General features: G+C 58.6%; 1 long non-coding RNA gene across 1 annotated transcript; it reads left to right on the top strand.

Moving 5' to 3' along the window:
- The first annotated feature begins 4,016 nt into the window (after positions 1-4,016).
- Positions 4,017-4,381, top strand: LOC123625126. The gene is made up of 2 exons (XR_006730402.1): positions 4,017-4,058; positions 4,327-4,381. It is a non-coding gene; the product is annotated as an uncharacterized LOC123625126 (long non-coding RNA).
- The last annotated feature ends 13,119 nt before the right edge of the window (positions 4,382-17,500 follow it).

The raw sequence follows: 17,500 nt of genomic DNA, 5'->3' as shown, positions 1-17,500 counted from the left end.
ATATATATATATATATATATATATATATATATATATATTTTTTTTTTTTTTTTTTTTTTTTTTAGACAGACAGAGTCTCACTCTGTTGCCCAGACTAGAGTGCCGTGGCGTCAGCCTAGCTCACAGCAACCTCAGAATCCTGGGCTCAGTCGATCCTCCTACGTCAGCCTCCCGAGCAGCTGGGACTGCAGGCATGCGCCACCGTGCCGGGCTAAGTTTTCTCTGTATATATTTTTAGATGTCCATATAATTTCTTTCTATTTTTAGTAGAGGCGCGGGTCTCGCTCTCGCTGAGGCTGGTCTCGAACTCCTGACCTTGAGCGATCCTCCCGCCTCGGCCTCCCAGAGTGCTAGGATGACAGGCGTGAGCCACCGCGCCCGGCCTGTACGTTCTGTATTAACAGACGGAAGGCAGGGAGAATTTTAGCCTTTCAAAGCCTGCCCTGCTCGCCTCTCAAGCCCACCGATGGCACTCTGAATCCCGTGACGTTCCTTCACTCAGCCGAATCCTTCAGCACCCGACCCCCCCACCCACCCCCGTGCCACGGGAGTTCGTTCTCATGGCGGAGCCATCACGTGTTGTAGGTGCCTAGGCAGACCGTGCCCTGACCCCGAGGAGGTACAGAATCGCCTATAGCCTCGGGGGGGGGGGGGGAACAAGATGTGTCCGTGTCTAAGGCGACGTCCTGTCGGTCACGAAGACGTCTGCAAAGACTAGTATCTGCCAGGCATTGAGCCACATGACATGGGACGCGGGCGTGTTCCTTCACTTAGGTGGTGGCGTGTGTTGGTACTCGCAGAGGATAATAAACCCACTCGCGGGCCGGCTGCGACCCTCCCCCCCCCCCCCGTGTCTCTTCCTCTATCCACTGAAGGAAAAAACCGCAACAAAAGGTAGAAGACCACAGGGTGGGGAGAGAGCCCGTCGCTCTCCCTACGTGACCGTCCGGAGCGCTCGTTCAGATGGGAGGAGGTGTGTGTTTCATTGATTTGGGTGCCGTCTTTTCTCTGCAGCTGTGTCAGAAGACAGCGATCTTCGGATTTTCACTCCACCGAGTGAATACCCTTTTGAAGAGAATGTCTACGGGAAGCCTACGGTTCCCCCGCGTGGGTGGCCCTCCTCTAGAAATGAAGCTCGCTTCTTGGACGGAGGGGACTTGGACGGAGGGGATCTGTGTACGCCATCATTCTTTCGGGACGATTTCTCAGACGCTAGCTTCGGACCGCCACATAGATGTCCCCGACGTTGCCTCAAGGGTCCCCACCGACCGTCCCCAGCCTGCCCACTCAAGGGAGCCGGGCCCCTTCTGATCTGTCCGCCCGCCGTGAAGCTCCCTCCCGAGGGTCCGAAAGCCCACCTGTTTCCCAGTTCGGTTGAATGATGCAGCACCCGGGCGGGGCACTGGCACCCAGTGACTCCGTTCTGAGTCTGTGCGCTCTGGGGTGCGGGTGCGGGTGCGGGGGTGGGGGGGAGCGGAAGGGGAAGACGGTGGCGGTGGGGGGGGGGAGTTCCATCTCGACAGGTGGCCTCCTACCGACTGACTCTATGGGACGGACCGTTCCCACTCGGGACCGTGTACCTTCTCGGCCTAGGCACATCCCGGCTCTTAAAGCCACTCTCGGGGACACTCTCCCACGTACACGTAGATGGCCTGCACGAGTGAGTGCTCTTCCTTTCTCGAAACATTGGAAATCTGTCCGCCATTTTACCTGACCTGACGGTGTGTGATAAAGGAGCATAGAACCCTCAGCCACCCTCCGCCTTCCCGCTGCCACGAGAGACGGTGCGGAGCGTGAGAGTCTATCCCCGGCTCTCCCTCGACTCTCCGTGTCCACCGGAACGTGGCCCGACTGCAGTGACACCAGCTATGTTAAGTCGGTCTCTGGGTAGGGAAAGAACGTCACCGGATAGGCCCCATCGATCGCTTATCTGTTCTGATAGTTTTGTGGCAGCCGTTTCTTGCCCCTTTCTTTTCTTTTTCTGTCTCTCGCCCTCGCCCCCGCCCCCGCCCCCACCCCCAAATTCTTTCTAAGAAGACATTTAGGATGTCAGATTCTGGCCACGTGCCCCCCTGGGCACAGGGGGCCAGCAGAGACAAAGGTCTTTGGTACCAAGTGTTCATTCCACAGTGACAGATATTGCCACGCTTGTACTGACCGGGCCTTGAGATCGTGAGTGGGTCAACTCTGAAACTCCCTGTACTCTACTTCTCTCTCGGGTAGGTCCCTGTCCCAACCCTCCGGCTTCTAGCACACACCCAGTGTCACTCTCTCCTCTCGGGATAAAGTTCCAAGTTCCAGATGATCCGATCCGCTCCAAGGAGGAAGGGGAGCTGGCCGGGCCGCCCACTGTGCGCCCCACCCCCACCCCTCCCCACCCCCGTCATAGGGTCCCTTCTTTTCAGGCTGACACTGGCACCGGTTGTCGGGTGTCACCTAGCGGCCACTTTGATCAGCCATCGGGATCGGGATCGGGGAAAGTCAGGTGACGTTGGGAGTTTAAGAGCTGACTCCCCGGGCGGGGGTGGGGGTGGGGTGGGGGTTTTGTGTGGTGTGTGTGTGTGTGTGTGTGTGTGTGTGTGTGTGTGTGTGTGTGTGTGGGTGGGTGGAGGGCGGGGCGTGGTTCGGATCAGCCGCGGGGAGTAGAGCACGGTCCGGTCCCACTCTCTTCTTCCTGGGCCCGCAGCTCTGGGCCCCGCCCGAGGCAGCCCTAGCCTCTGGCGGGTCTCCGCCCACCCGCCCTGTTGTCTGCGGGAGGCGCCCCTCCTCCCGCTCCCTCCCTCCTCCCGGGACCATAGGCCTCTGCCCGTAGTTCTTTTGTTGTTGTTGTTGTTGTTGTTGTTGTTGTTTGCCCTTTTGTTTGTTTCCGTTTTATCTTGTTTTTTAGGCTTACTGAATATCATCTCGGATAAAAATTTAAAGCACAGAATGCCTCATATTATATAACAAGATGTAGCTTTTTATCCTACGCCGAGAGCGATGCATTTTTCTCTTCGGGTCCATTTTCCCGTCCTGGGAGAAATACGAAGTTGCTCGTGATACTTCCCCATCATCTTCCGGTTTCCCCGACTCAGAAACACTGTCAACACGACGTATTCGATGGTATATCTCTGCGTGTGCACGTGGGCGCCCTTACCTATTTCTTTTCGGCATCGGGCTCCTATCTTTTGGTACCTAGGGGGGAAAAAAGAAGAAACCAAAAAAGGACGGAAAGATGTTCTGTCCTTTTACCCTCTCCTCCCCCCCCCCCCACCAACTTTTGGGAACTCGTCGTCTGGCCTACGTCCCCAAGGCAGGTTAAATCTTTTCTTAAAACTCCCAAGTGGTCCCCTGCCCCCCAGGTGGGCGGCCGGCAGAGTTCACAGAGTTCACAGGCTTTGTTTTTGGCAGAGCCTGGACGATTGAAATCATTAACCGCAATCGTTGCTAAAGCTGAGGACCACAGGCTCCCACCCACCCACCCCCCCGCGCGCCCTTTAAAAGCTCTCTATTTCTGCCTAGCCCTATGTTCGGGAAATCTGGGGGCTGGAGATGGGAAGGTCTACCTTATTTCCTCCTTTACCGGCAAAATAGACTCTCTCTTTCCTTCCTCGTCACACGGCTTGTCCTCCTTATTTGGCCTCGTGGGCAAGTGGCCCAGCTTTCGGTAACACCGAGACTTCTAAGCTGTCTTATCGGTCTTGTTTTGTTTTTACTTTCTTTCCTCTTTTCTTTTTTCTTTTTTTTCTTTTCCTTTTTTTTTTTTTTTTTTGAGACAGGATTCCTTTCACTCTGTCCTCTCCCAGCCAGGCCGCCTTGGCCTGATTGTAGCTCACGGCAAGCTCCAAATCCAGGGCTCAAGTGATCCTCTCTGCCTCGGCCTTCTGAGTAGCTGGGACTCTAGGCAAATGCTGTGCTGCCACACCCGGCATAATTTTTCTTTTTTTATATTTTCTTGGTAGAGACGAGGTCTCATCGTGTTACCCAGGCTGGTCTCCGGCTGCTGGGCTCAAGTCATGCTCCCGTCTCTGCCTCCCAAGTTGCTGGGGTCACAGGCATGAGCCACCGTGGCCAGCCAGGTTATTGAAAGGCGATCACTTTGCTATCCTGATACGAAACCCCAAATGTGCGAGTGTGAGGCACCAGACGGAGGGGAGTCCCCGCACCACATTGTCACGGCCGTTGAGGGTGGCTCACGAAAAAGCTGGGATGGGGGTACACGGTAGTGATCAAGGGGATACATTCTAGTGGGATAGCAGAAATATAGAATGTCCTGAAAAACACCAAGTGTCAGAATGCCACAGCAGTCAACGGCTCACAAACTTCCGTTCCCTTGTGTCATGGTAGGCGGCTTACTTTTCTCCTACTCCCTCGGTATGAGTAAAGCCTGACATGGAAAATGTCTACGTCTCATCCAAATCCGTCAAGACGATGGAAGGGGGAACTGGGAGAGGAACAAAGAGAAAACAAGGAAGAAGCAAAACAAGGGAGAAGGGGGACGAGGAGGAGCAGGAGGAAACTGCCTCCCCTGCCCCCGTGCTACCCAACGATACGTGAAGAATGGCCTCTTCCCTCCTCTCCCACCCTGTAACTATGCCTGGAGGTGTACCCTACGGCTACGGTCCTAAAAGAATGTACGACTACTTATAATAGTGGAAGAAACGCGGTCTGATAGGTTTTTGTGCAGTGGGACACCTACCCGGCCAGGGCACTCGCGGTGAATGGAGCTCGCAGGGCGGGCGGGAGGTCGCTCTGGGTGAGTCTGTGAGTTAGCGGTGAGTGGTGAGTGAATGTGAAGGCCTAGGACGTTACCGTAGCTTTTTATAAACCCCGGACGCTTAGGCCACACACGACATTTACCTTCAGAAATTTCTTTCTTCAGTCATACATTAACCTTAGCTTACTGTAAGTGTTTTCACTTCATAAACTTTCCCACGTTGTTTTTTTTTTTTTTTTTCCTTTTCCTTTTCCTTTTCTTTCCTTTCCTTTTTTTTTTTTTTTTTTTTCTTTTTTAACCTTTTGGACTCTTTTGTAACACCACGACTTAAAACACAAACACATTGCACTGTCGTACACAGATGTCTTCTTTCTTTCTTTCTTTTTTTTTTTTTTTGAGACAGAGTCTCACTTTATTGCCCGGGCTAGAGTGAGTGCCGTGGCGTCAGCCTAGCTAGCTCACAGCAACCTCACACTCCTGGGCTTAAGCGATCCTACTGCCTCAGCCTCCCGAGTAGCTGGGACTACAGACATGCGCCACCATGCCCGGCTAATTTTTATGTATATATATTTTCAGTTGGCCAGATAATTTCTTTCTATTTTTAGTAGAGACGGGGTCTCGCTCTTGCTCAGGCTGGTCTCGAACTCCTGAGCTCAAACGATCCGCCCGCCTCGGCCTCCCAGAGTGCTAGGATGACAGGCGTGAGCCACCGCGCCCGGCCTGGATGTCTTCTTTCTTTGTGTCCTTATTTATTCTGTAAGGTTTTTCCTACTTTTAAAGCTTTCATCGTTCTATGCACTTTTCAAAACAAACAAACAAACAAACAAACAAACAAACAAACAAATAAATAAATAAATAAATAAAAACTAAAACGGAGGCGGGGGAGGAGGGAGAGGGAGGGAGAGAAATAACACACACATGGATACGTTTCCCAACTCAACCGAGGAAGGGGGCCGAGTCAAGGTTCTCAGGGAGCCACCGGTGACGAAATGGTCAGGCTCAGAATCAGCACGGCAGAGTGGCTGCAGACCCAGGGGGCCTGGACCGGCTACCTGGATGACACTCCGTTTCCGGTAACTCGGGGAGTCATAGATCCCCTTGTGCCTCAGCCTCTTCATCTGCAAATGGGGAAATAATGGTGCCTACCCCACAGGGATATGGTGCAGAGTGAAAAAGCGAATGCAGGCAAAGCACACAGAAGCTCGCGTGGCAAGCGGTAAGCCTGTCATCGTGGTCACAGTCGTTGTTATAGGATCATCTTCCTACGTCCTTGTCTTTTAAAGATTAGTAGAACCTCCCAGAAGATGAGAATAGGCTCCTCCTGAGCAAGTCTCGGCTGTAAAGCCACAGGCATGTTGAGCATGAGGCACAGAAGGCAGAATAAAAACCTGATCCCGGAACATTATGTTCCTGCAGGACATGAAATCATCGAAGGTATGGGAAATCCTACCTTACATCGGTTTTACTGGAACACCTAGGATGGCGGACGCACACGGATGCCCGCGCACGCGCACCCCAAACCTTTTGAGCCTCACAAAACAGTGTAACCCGGGAACACACTATGATGCTCATTAGCGATATATTTGGGCCCCGGTTACTCGTCACTCTGAGCCTGCCTCCTCCTTATCTGTCCAAGGAGAACACTGTTTGTCACAATTATCCTCACCCTACCTAACGCTTCTGGTAAAATTTAAGTGAGAGAACACCCGCTGGACAGAAAAATCTATGTTATCTCCCAATTTTTCTTCCTCCTGATTTCTATCTGAATCTGTGAGCTCGCTTTGGTTCACTTCGGTTTTTCAAGAGGCTCCGGTTACCTTCTCTCCCACCTATATCGGATTGGGTCTGATGGAAGAAAGAAGGAAAAAAAAAAAAAAAAAAAAAAAAAAAACATAGTAAAGAAAGCAGAGCAACGTTTGTTTCTGAAGCAACCGATCAAACATTGCTGATGAGCCGGTATTTTCTATTTCAGTAAACCAAGGAGGCCTATTGTCATGAGGCTGTGAGGGGCCCGGGTAAGTTTGGATGATTATCCCTAAAGGAGACAAAGCAGACAGACTAGGGCACGTGTGATTTTAGCAAAGAGAATAAACGGTGACCTCTTTGCCGAGTTGGGCCTTAGCAGACCAAAGGGAAATAAAGGTGTAATAGGACGCTCAATTTTTACTCTGGACACAGATGTCGGGCCCTGAACTGAGAACACTGGGTTTTTTTTACCCTCCTTGATATTCACATAGGCTTAGAGGATGCCGGGGGTGGGGTGGGGGGTGGGGGGGAAGAATACCGAGCCTGTAAGTTATCCCTAAAACTCGGATTTTATGTTCCCTTGCCTTTTCATAACTGAGCGACACACAACATTAAAGAATGGACACAGGCCGGGCGCGTTGCCTCAGGCAGGCCTGTAAACCTAGCACTCTGGGAGGCCGAGGTGGGAGGATCGCTCAAGGTCAGGAGTTCGAGACCAGCCCGAGCAAGAGTGAGACACCCCCCCCCCCCCATCTCTACTAAAAATATAGGAGGAAATTAGTCAGACAACTAAAAATAGATAGGAAAAAATAGCCGGGCATGGTGGCGCATGCCTGTAGTCCCAGCTCCTCGGGAGGCTGAGGCAGGAGGATCGACTGAGCCCAGGAGTCTGAGGTTGCTGTGAGGTAGGCTGACACCACGGCACTCACTGTAGCCCGGGCAACAGAGTGAGACTCTGTCTCGGGGGAAAAAAAAAAAAAAAAAAAAAAAAGAATGGACACAGACTTCCACAGGTTTGTATGTGGCCCCTTTTACTTATTAACGCTACAGGACCTTAATTATTTGTGCTCTGAATCTGATATTCAAATTATCCTTGTGGCCAACCCGTTTGCACAGTAGATGATAGGGAAAGAGATAAGAGTTCACCGCCTGAATAGATGACAAGCAATGGGGAGTACTGGTGAAATTACAAGTGGCCTATGTGTACCCACTGAAAATCCCAATTAGCCCCTACCATGAGTTCAAAGAAGAGATCTAAATTTCTGACCCCGTGACCCTAAAAGATATTTCCTCCCAGGGTGTCACAGAGAAAAATAAAACTCCATCCTAGCACTTTGGGAAGCCTAGGCGAAAGGCTCGCTTGAGGCCAGGAGTCTGAAGTTGCAGTGAGCAACGATGATGCTACTGCACTTTAGTGTGGGAAACAGAGTGAGAGCCTGTCAAAAGAAAAAAAGAAAAAAAAGAAGGAAAAATTGCCGTGAGAGCCCTGGTTATGATACGGCAATAAGCGCTAGCTCTTGGAAGGTGTAAAACAGATTCACGGTGGCTTACGCCAATTTGGGATGTACGAAGACAAGCTTGAGCACCACCGCCAACCAAAATTACCAATGAATACCTGGCTAGCGATCGGGATCAGACATACTATAAAAGAAAAAGCTCCCACGGCTAAAATAATGTGAACACGATGGACTCGTCGATGGAAAAGAACCCCGAATCACTGCACTGCAAAATAATTTAGAGAGTTTTATTCCGAGCCCAACGTCCGTGATCGTGGCCCAGAGAGCTACACCCAAGAAGCCTCGAGCGAGCGGACCCGTGGCGGCGGGGCGGGTTACGGTTTGGCTTCCTACATTTTAGGGAGACAGGAATTACATGTAAAAATCACAAATCGATACACGGAAGGGGTACATCGGTCTGGCCTCCAAAGGCAGGACATCTGGCAGTTGGGGAGGGGGGGGGCGCGGTGTTTACGGGTTTGCAGCTGGGTTTAAAGATTCTTTGATTTGCAATCGATGACATAAATGAACCTCTGCCTAAAGGCTTTGCATCACGTTTTCAGTTAAGACAAGGATGTCTGCTAATCACAGACAAGCCACTGGGACAGTTTACCCCAAACTCAAGTGCTCTGTAGTTCAGTAAACGGTTGGCCTGCTAGATATGCATGCGTTAAGCTTGGTCTTGCCCGGCCTTAGGCCCGTCGGGCATTCAGTATCTCATTGTGACAAAAACTGACTCCATCAGGGAGGGGTGTCTGACCTCCCCTGTCCTTGAGGGCAGCAGCTCAGGTTTAAAGGTTTTTCTAGGGTTCCCTGGGCCAACCACGGGACGGGTCTGACGCAGGCGGTGGCGGGCGGAGGGCGGCTTAAGATTTTATTTTAGTTCATACACTCCAGAAATGGTGTTTCCCTGGGAAAGATACACGAGTTCACGAACAGCTTTCCTTCGGTTGGTCCGGCCCCTCCCTGAGGTCGTCTCCCTGCCCCCACTCCTCCCCTCCCCTGGGGCCGGAGCCCGGGCGGAAAGGCCCAAGAGGAGAGGCGCGTGGGGGAGGTGCCGCTCCCAGAACGAGACTCGTCTCGGCCCCACGTCACCCAGCCACCGCGACCGCTTCGCCCGAGGAGGTGCCCAGCCAGTCGTGCTTCTGCCCCCTCGAGATTGCCTGCGGCCTGGGGGCGGGGAACGAGCTCCCGACCCAAGAGGAAACCCCCTAGCCCGGCCGGCCGCACAGGTGGCCGTGCCCCCGGCGGGGCCCTTCCGCCGTTTGCCACGCCCCCGCCCCCGCCCCCGCCCCCGCCCCCGCCCCGACTCAACGCGCTGACTGCGCGTGCGCGTGCGCGTGCGCGTTCGCACGTAGCCGCCTCGGACTTCTCGCGGGCGGAACCGCTTTCAGCCGCGACCCCGCCCCGCGAGCTGCCGCTTCCCGGCCTGCCTCGGGGCCGCGGCCCGGCGCACGGGGGAGGGGAGGGAGCGTAGGTCGGTCACTTGGGGGCGGGGTGGGCGCTAAAGAAATCAGTCCCCCTCCGTCTCCTGCGTCAGCCAAAGCCCCGAACCCTTGGAGAACTGCCACCCAGCCACTACCGTGGGGGGCTGGGTCCTCACTTTGTGTCCTCCTTGTGGCCCAGTCCGAGGGGGCTGGGCTGCCAAGCAGATCCTCTTGGGAAGGAGGCAGGAAGGGCCCAGGTCTGGACCGGGGTGGACTGGACCCCTCCACCCTGGGGTGTGGACTGGCTACCGAAAAGCTCAGCCGCTTGTCCACGAGGCCGAATAACGAGGACAAGCGGTATGAGGAGTAAGGAAAGAGAGAGTCTACTTTGCTGGCAGAGGAGGAAATAAATAGGGTAGAGCTTCTCAGTCTCAAACCCCCAAATTTCCTGAACATAGGCCTAGGCAGAAATACAGAGGTTTTAAAGGAGGGAGGGTTGGTTCTCAGCTTCAGGCAATTACTGCAGTTAACCGTTCTAATCGTCCCGTGGCCCCCCCCCCCCCCCCCCGTCTCTGCTGAGAAGAAAGCCTGTGGACTCCGTGGGCCGCCCACCCTGGGGGGCCACCTGGAGTTATAACCAAAGAGTTAACGTGCCTCAGGGATGCAGGCCAGGCTGTAAGTTCCCAAAAGCCTGGGGGAAGTTTTAAAAAGACGGAAAAGCTTTCTGCCCTCTTCCCCGCCCCGCCCCCCCCCCCCCACAAGGCCATTTTCTGTGGTGCAGACTCGGCACCCTCCCTCCCTCCCTCCCTCCCGTGCAGGCCTGTTTATCCTCAATCATCTGCGAGTTTCACGAGGAGGAGGAGGAGGAGGAGGAGGAGGAGCAGCTCTCTCGCTCTCCCCACCCTCTTTCTTCCCTTAGGAAATCCTCAGCCCTGTTCCACACACTCAAGGTGGTGGGCCTGCTCCGGCCCCCTCCCCCCCACCCGCCGACGGAGTAGGTGTACAGACAGGAGCACACTTCACGGGGATGAAGGGTTGCGGTGGCCAAATGGGAGATGCGAGGCGGGGGGGGGGGGGGGGAGTGGCTGGCCTTTGGCAAAGAGTGACTCGGAGTAGCCATCCAGGCTTGTCTGAAAAGTGGGACTGCGAGCCTGAGCGCGCCGACGAAGTCGATGGACACGGTCACTGCTGTGAGATGTCTCTTTTACCACGATGTAACACCAAAGCAAAGCCCTGTCCCGCTGGGTCGGAGAAGGCCTTGTGGGCAATTTAGAAAAGCCATGGCGTGGCCGTTCGGAATACTTCCTGCCTCTCCGGGAATCAAAAATTAGAAAGGACCGTGGGTTCTGTATCAACGTACCAAAGGCAGGGAGAATTTTAGCCTTTTAAAGCCTGCCCCGGCCCTATCTCAGCAGGGCAGTGGCACCCCAAGTTCCGTGACATTTCTGCACTCGGCGGCGTCTGACTTCTTCAGCCATCTGATGGGATGCCCCTGCCAGGTGGCCACTCACTCGCCCCTTCAGTTCAACCCTTGTACCAGGAAGTTTTGCCTTCTTCCTAACCACTGTGGGGGGACTGGGGGGTGACGTGTGTGTGTGTGTGGAGGGGGGGGAAACGGGGCAGACCCACAGGTGCAGCTTCTTGGTCATAATGGGCCCACGGCAGCGTGGGATTCCCCCCGGAAGGGAGGCAGGGTGGCACTACAGCACCGAAACCTGACGCGGGTGGCCACGCGGATGGGGGGGGCGCCCGTTAGACGGGTGGCCGAGGCCAGGATGGCTCGGCCTCAGATGCAGCCACCGAGAGCCACCTGGGTCCCGGAGGGTCAGCCCGAGAAGCCCCGCAGCAAGAGGTCCCTCCGGCAGAGCAGACACTGAGTCTGTAAGTCAAGACAGCTGGGAGGCCTGGGAGTCAGAGGCCCTGGATCTCAGGTCCCGGGGTGGGGGCGGGGAGCAGTGCCGGGAGAGAGAGCCCGGGCTCCAGAGGCCGTGATGGGGCCCGGTGGGGCGGGCCGAGGAGGCCAAGGCCGGGTGTGGTATGGTCCGGGATGAGGGGGTTGGGGTGGCGGGCAGGGGGAAAGACCCCTTCACTCAGACGTGCCCTCAGAGGAAGGCAGAGGTGCGTTCTGCCTTCCTCCAGCTAGTGGAACGCTCGGCATTTCTTTCCTTCAGAGCTGGGTTGAACCGATAGGGCGTCTGTTATGGTACGGAGTGCGAGACAGGACCACCTAGAGACCGAATTGAGCCAAGTCATGAGTCTTTATTAGCTGACCGGCGACCACCCCCCTGCCCTGTTAGGGTGCGGGTACAGAGAATGGCCCTGAGCCGAAAAAAACCAGGAAGGTTTCATACTATCCTAAGCTACAGCTACGTGACTTTAGGCTACGTGCCTTTAGGCACGGCGGCGGTTGAAACAACATTATACCACCTACTCCACAGCTGTGGGGTCTGGGACCAGCCTCGGGCCCCGTTTCGGTGACAGTCTTTAAGTGAGCAGGTTTACAGAAACAGATAGCACCAATTAAGGAACGTTCTTTCAGGCGTTAAGCAAGCACAACGGGCAGCTGGAAAGTTTAAACACTTAGTTACAAGTTAGTTGCTTTGTTTTTATCTCTGCAAGGTACATATTTCCAGTTACAGACACAGGTCAAGCGGACGTCGGTCACCTAGCGAGCGAGCGTAAGTTTTCAAGTGGGCCTTTACAGCGTCCAGACGGGCCACAGTCCAGTTATTGTGCATTCTTTTTGACCACTTGGAAAGCTACTAGCACTGTCCGGGCCTCACTCACGCGGACTACAGAGTTATGACCCGGTGTGTGTGTGTGTGTGTGTGTGTGTGTGTGTGTGTGTGTGTGTGTGTGTGTGTGTGTGTGTGGTGCGTGTGTGTGTGTGTGTGTGTGTGTGTGTGTGTGTTTAGCTGTCCGTATAATTTTTTTTCTCTTTTTAGTAGAGACGGGAGTCTCGCTCTTGCTCAGGCTGGTCGCGAACTCCTGAGCTCAAACGATCCGCCCGCCTCGGCCTCCCAGAGTGCTAGGATTACAGGCGTGAGCCAGCGTGCCCGGCCGAGTCTTTCCTTCCTTCCTTCCTTCCTTCCTTCCTTCCTTCCATTTCTTTCCATTTTTCTTTCCTTTCTTCCTTGCTCCTGTTATCCTGTCTTTCTGTCTCTCTTTTTTCCATCTTTCTTCCCCCTTTCTGCTTTCCTACCTTCCTTCTTTCTCATTCTCTCCTTTCTCTCTCCTTCCTTCTTTCTGTCTTTCCGTTCTTCCTTCCTTCTTTCTCTCTGTGTCTTTCTCTGCTTTCTCTCTCTCTCTCTCTCTCTCTCTCTCTCTCTCCTTCCTTCTCTCTATCTTTTTCTCTTTCCCTCTTTCCGTATTCTTGTTTCTTTTTCTCTTTTAATTTCCTTTCTTTTTCTCTTCTTTTCTTTCTTTCCCTCTTTCTTTCTCCTTCCTTCCTTCCGTCCTCTCGTTCTCTTTCTTTCTGCCTGTCTTTTCTTTCCTTATTTCTTCTTTCCTTCTGTCTTTCTGTGTTTCCTATCGCCTTCCCTTCCTTCCTTTTCCTTTTCCTTTCTCCCCCCGCTTCCTGTCTTTTCTTATTCACTGTTTTCTTCTTTCTGACTTTCTCTCTCCGTTTCTCTGTCTCTTCTCTCTCTCTTCTTTTCCTTTCTCTCTTTCCCTCTTTCTGGGTCTGCCTGTCTGTCTCTCGGCTATGTCGTGGTCTGTGCAGAGACGGGTTTGGTGGACGATTTCGGTGGTCGGGTCGACCCATCCTTTCTTTGATCCCAGTGCTAGCCACGCTGGGGCCTGCCTAGCTTCCCCGATCAGGCGAGATCGGGCGCGTTCAGGGTGGTGTGGCCCTAGACTGACCCGTCCTCTGTCGATGGCTTCCGTGGGGAGTAGGGGGGACTGTGTTTGATGCCCTCGGGGGACCTTCTGGACTCTGAAATGATGGGCTCCGGAGGGTTGCCCCGTGATTTGCAGCAGACCTCTGGTGGCTGGCGCCGGTTGTGGTCGGGCTCCACCTGGCGGCCGCTTTTCTAGAAGGCTCTTGTCCTCTGAATCTTCGGTGCGGCAGGCAAAGCAGGGGACAGTCCCCGCTGTGACGGAGGCTGGGTTCCGGGAAGCAAGCAGCCTTCTCAGGGCCATCTGGCTCGTGCCGGGACGCCGGCTGGGACGTCTGTGAGGCGAAGCTTGGGCCCGCAGGGCTGTCGTAGGAGGACGTTGTCGCCGCGCTTCCGGGCTCAGCCGGCCAGGCGGCTGGCGGGGCTGGCGGGGCTGGCGGGGCTGCCCGGGCGGGTCGACCAGCACGCTGTGGCCGCTCTGGCAAGACCCTCCCCGCCCCGCGGGGACAGGAAGGAGACGGCGCACGTGGACGGGAGAGGAGGGTGTCCGGCGAACGGCCGCCGTCCCGTGCATGCCTGTCCCTCTCCCTCTCCCACGGCCTCGCCTTTCCTGCCGCTTTTCCCTGGGTCCCGCTCAAGAGGCAGGGACAGCCCTGTGAGTGGCACGGGTGGCTGGGTCCCTCGCGGGATCCCAGTCGTCCGTGGCTTCTTCCGAGTCCTACTCTGGGGGCACGGACCGGGCCCTGGGCGGCGCGGGTGGCCGGCGAGGGCGACCCCTGTCGGGCCGCAGCGGTCCCGTCCCGATGTTTTCTCCTCCATGAGTCCCCCCTGTGCTGGGGCCGGGGACCGGGGACCGGGCCCCGCCCGGGTGGCGCGGGTGGCCGGCGAGGGCGACCCCTGTCGGGCCGCGGCGGTCCCGTCCCGATGTTCTCTCCTCCACGAGTCCCCGTGCGGGGGCCGGGGTGGCGCGCGTGCCCGGCGAGGGCCTCCCCGACCCTCTACGCCACGGGGGGAGTGGTCCGCGGGTCCTGGGGGTCGACCAGATGTCCCTGAGTGCCCCTCGTCTGCTGGCCCTGGGCACCTGCTGGGGACAGGTGGCCGTGTCGAGTGTCGTAGGGGCAGGCGTGGTCAAGTGGCTCGGTCCCCGCCACCCTGCACCGTGTTTTTGATCACCTCATATCGTCATCTTCCGCCGCCAGGTTAGTGCTGACACGCTGTCCTCCGGTGACTGTCGCCGGAGGGGTTGGGCCTCCGCACGGCGACAGGGTTCCGGGTTCCTGGTGACCCGGCGCCCTGCCGTGTTCCCTTTGAGCTCGACCGCCTGGGCCCGCGCGCCGGCTCTTAGGGCGTCGGAGTGTCCCGGCGGGGCTGCTCGCCCTCTTGGGTTGGTCTCTGGCCCCTCGAGGGACGGCGCCCCGGGGGGCGTTTGCGGCAATCCTCCCCCTTACCCAGCTGGCTTCTGTGCCGTTGCGTGTCAGGCGGTCTTCGTGTCTGGGTTGTCTGCCGTCCTCCTCCGGAGACGGGGGCCGGCGAGGCTGAAGCGGGCTCCTCTGATCGCTGTCCTCGCTGGCCTGACTGGCCTCCCCGACCCTTCCCCCGTCCTACGGGGCCTGATCGATGTGGTGACGTCGCGCTCTCCCGGGCCTTAAGCCGCGTGCCAGGCGAGGGACGGGCCCATTCGTGGTGAATGGGGGCCGCTCTTCTCGTTCTGCCCGCGGGCACCTAGCCTCTCCACCGCCCGCCTGTGGGCGGTGGGTGGGAGGCGCCGGGTGCGAGACTATCCGGCCCGCCCTCGCTCGCCCCGCCCTCGGCCTCCTGGCGTTGGGCGGGGGGGGTCGTGGGTCCTGTTGTTGACGCAGCGGGCAGCCCTCGCTCGCCCTTTGTGGGCCGTTGCCTGGCCGGGGTCACCCCTCCCCGCGACGGATGGGGAGGGGCGTCCCGCCCGCCCGGTCGCGCGCGCCCCGTTTGGCGCGCGGCTGCTGGGTCTTGCGTGGCCCTTTTGCGGTGCCCCTGGAGCGCACCGGGCCGTTCCCCAAGGTGCCCGAAAACCGAGTGGTGGTTGTCGTCCTCGTTCCCGGCGTCCCCCTCTGGTGGCCGCTGCAGCGTCCGCCGCGTTGGGTACGCTCCTCCCGAGCAGTTTGCTTGGGCTGATGAAGGGGGGGGTCGAGGCGGGTAAGCTGAAGAGGCATCCCCCCCTGCGCCGCGTGGGCGGGCGGGGGGGGGTGTTTGTCTCGGCGTCCCCACGATGTGTGCGTGGCGGACTGCCGGAGGCGTGCGCGCGGCTCGTGCCCTTCCCTCCCTGCGCGCGAGCGGTGTTGCCGCAGGGTCGCGCGGGCGATCGTGGTGGGGGGCCTCTACCCCGGGCCTGGTCTGCCTCGGTGACCCCTCTCCCGTACCGACGGGAGAGTGTTCCTCTCGAAGCCGAGGTGGTTTCTGGACGAGAGGGGCCCCCGACCGTGAACGCTCGGGAGTTGCCAACCGTGCGTTTTTGTTTTACCCTGTACCGCAGACCCCCCCACCCCCCCCCACCGGGGGGCGTGCCCGAGCGCCTCCGCCCCGGGGCCCTGACGGGGGCGACCGGGTGTCGGGGGCGAGATCCACCTTCGGCGAGAAAGCGTCTTCTCTAGCGATCTGCGGAGGCGTGTCCTCTTCTGGGGTTTGTCGGATTCCGCCCCAGCCCCGCCGCCTCTCTGAGCGTCGTCAGCCGCCGCCCCTGCGGCTGCCAGTTGTGCGTGGGCAGAGTTCCCTCCTCCCCCGCCGTGGGGGTGGAGCGGTCCGCCGGCCCCCGCGGTGGGGGCCGAGTGCCACTCTTCGCCTAACGTGGTCCGCGCCTCCCCCCCTCTGAACTCCGGGGGAGGGTCACGCCGGGCCGGGCCGGCGTTCCAGCCGTGAAGGGCGCCCGCGTGTGTGCGCTGCGTGCCGCGGCCGCGGGTCGCCCCGGTGTGCGCTGGGGGATGGGGGCGGTAGAGCCCGTCTCACGCCCCCCCCTCCCCTGTGAGCGTGCGGTCCTCCACCTGGTCCCGTGCCAGGCCGCGGATGGATGGGTGCTCCCGTGCTGGCGCCTGTGGACCGCGCCTTGGGGGGGACCGCCCGGCCAACGTGTGGGGGTCGTTCCACGGGGGCGCGGTGCTCCCCGGAGCGAGACCGGATTGGGAACGGACGAGAATGGGATCAGGCGCGGCGGCGTTGGGGGCCGAGGGCCGAAGGGCCGAGGTCGCTCTTGGGACGGCCCCGGTGGTGAGGCCGTGGCCCCGTGGGAGGGTCGAGGGGTTGCCGGAGGCTTTTGGGCCGGCCGGCGCCACGGGCGCGTTGCGGGACCGCTCTCGAGTTTGGGGCGGTGGGATCCCGTGGCGTTGTTTCCCCAGTGGCCCGGTCGCGGCGGAGGTCTCGCCTCCCTCGGGTCCTCGTGCCTCACCCTCGCGGGGCGTCTCATCCTGTACCGAGGGTGCTCCTCCCTCTCTTCCTCTCACCGCTGCCGACCGCCCCCCGACGAGCGGTCGCCCGACTGCGCTGCCCGGACCTGACCTCGCCGCGAGGGGGGGGATGTCGCCCTGGCCGCCAAGGCCGTGGACGGCGTTCCCCCGGCGCCGTGCCCCCCGTTTGAACGGTCGGCGGGCCTCCGCGTGGCGGGCCGTACGGCGTTGGGGGGCGGACGGTCGCGCGTGTGCGCGGGAAGAAGAGCGTTTGGCCGGAGCTGACCGCGACCGCGATGGCGGGGCCGGGCTCTGGGGCCTGTGAGGTGCGTGCGTGCGTGTTTGGGGGCTCGACGAAGGCGCGGCCGGTCGTTCCAGGTGCCCGCGGGACCGCCCTTGTGCGCGGAGGCCACTGGCGGTGAGATCCCGTGCGTGCCCTGGCCCCGGTGGGTCTGTCGTCTGAGGCTTGTCCCCCCCCCCACTCGGGCCTCCTGGCGCCCGGCGGCCCCTTCCCCCGTCGTCGCCTTATGCCGTGCCCGACGGCTCCCTCCCGCTCGCCCACGCCCTGAGCCATGTCGTCCGCTCCCGTCTGGCTTTCGTATCCCGGGGGTTGTCCGTGCCCCGGTGTTGCATCGCTCCCCCACGATTGTCCGTAGCGGCCCCTCCCGTGGGTGGTCCGCCGCCGCCCGCCCGCTCGCCCGCGGTGGCGTTGTGTGTCGAAGGCGTGTGGGGCGCCGTCGTCCCCCGCGGTGGCCGTCTCCCCTCCCCCGGTCGGGTGGGTTCGCGTGCGTGAGCGCGCGGGTCCGGTGGTCTCTCTCCCCCTCGGCCGGCCGTCGTGCCCGTTGCCCACCGTGCCCCCGGACGCCCGTGGCGTGACCCGGACGGG

Source organism: Lemur catta, chromosome 20, assembly GCF_020740605.2.
Source record: "Lemur catta isolate mLemCat1 chromosome 20, mLemCat1.pri, whole genome shotgun sequence".
In the NCBI taxonomy this organism is placed as follows: domain Eukaryota; kingdom Metazoa; phylum Chordata; class Mammalia; order Primates; family Lemuridae; genus Lemur; species Lemur catta.
Note: the sequence above shows the minus strand (reverse complement) of the source record. Positions and strands in the feature narration are given on the sequence as shown.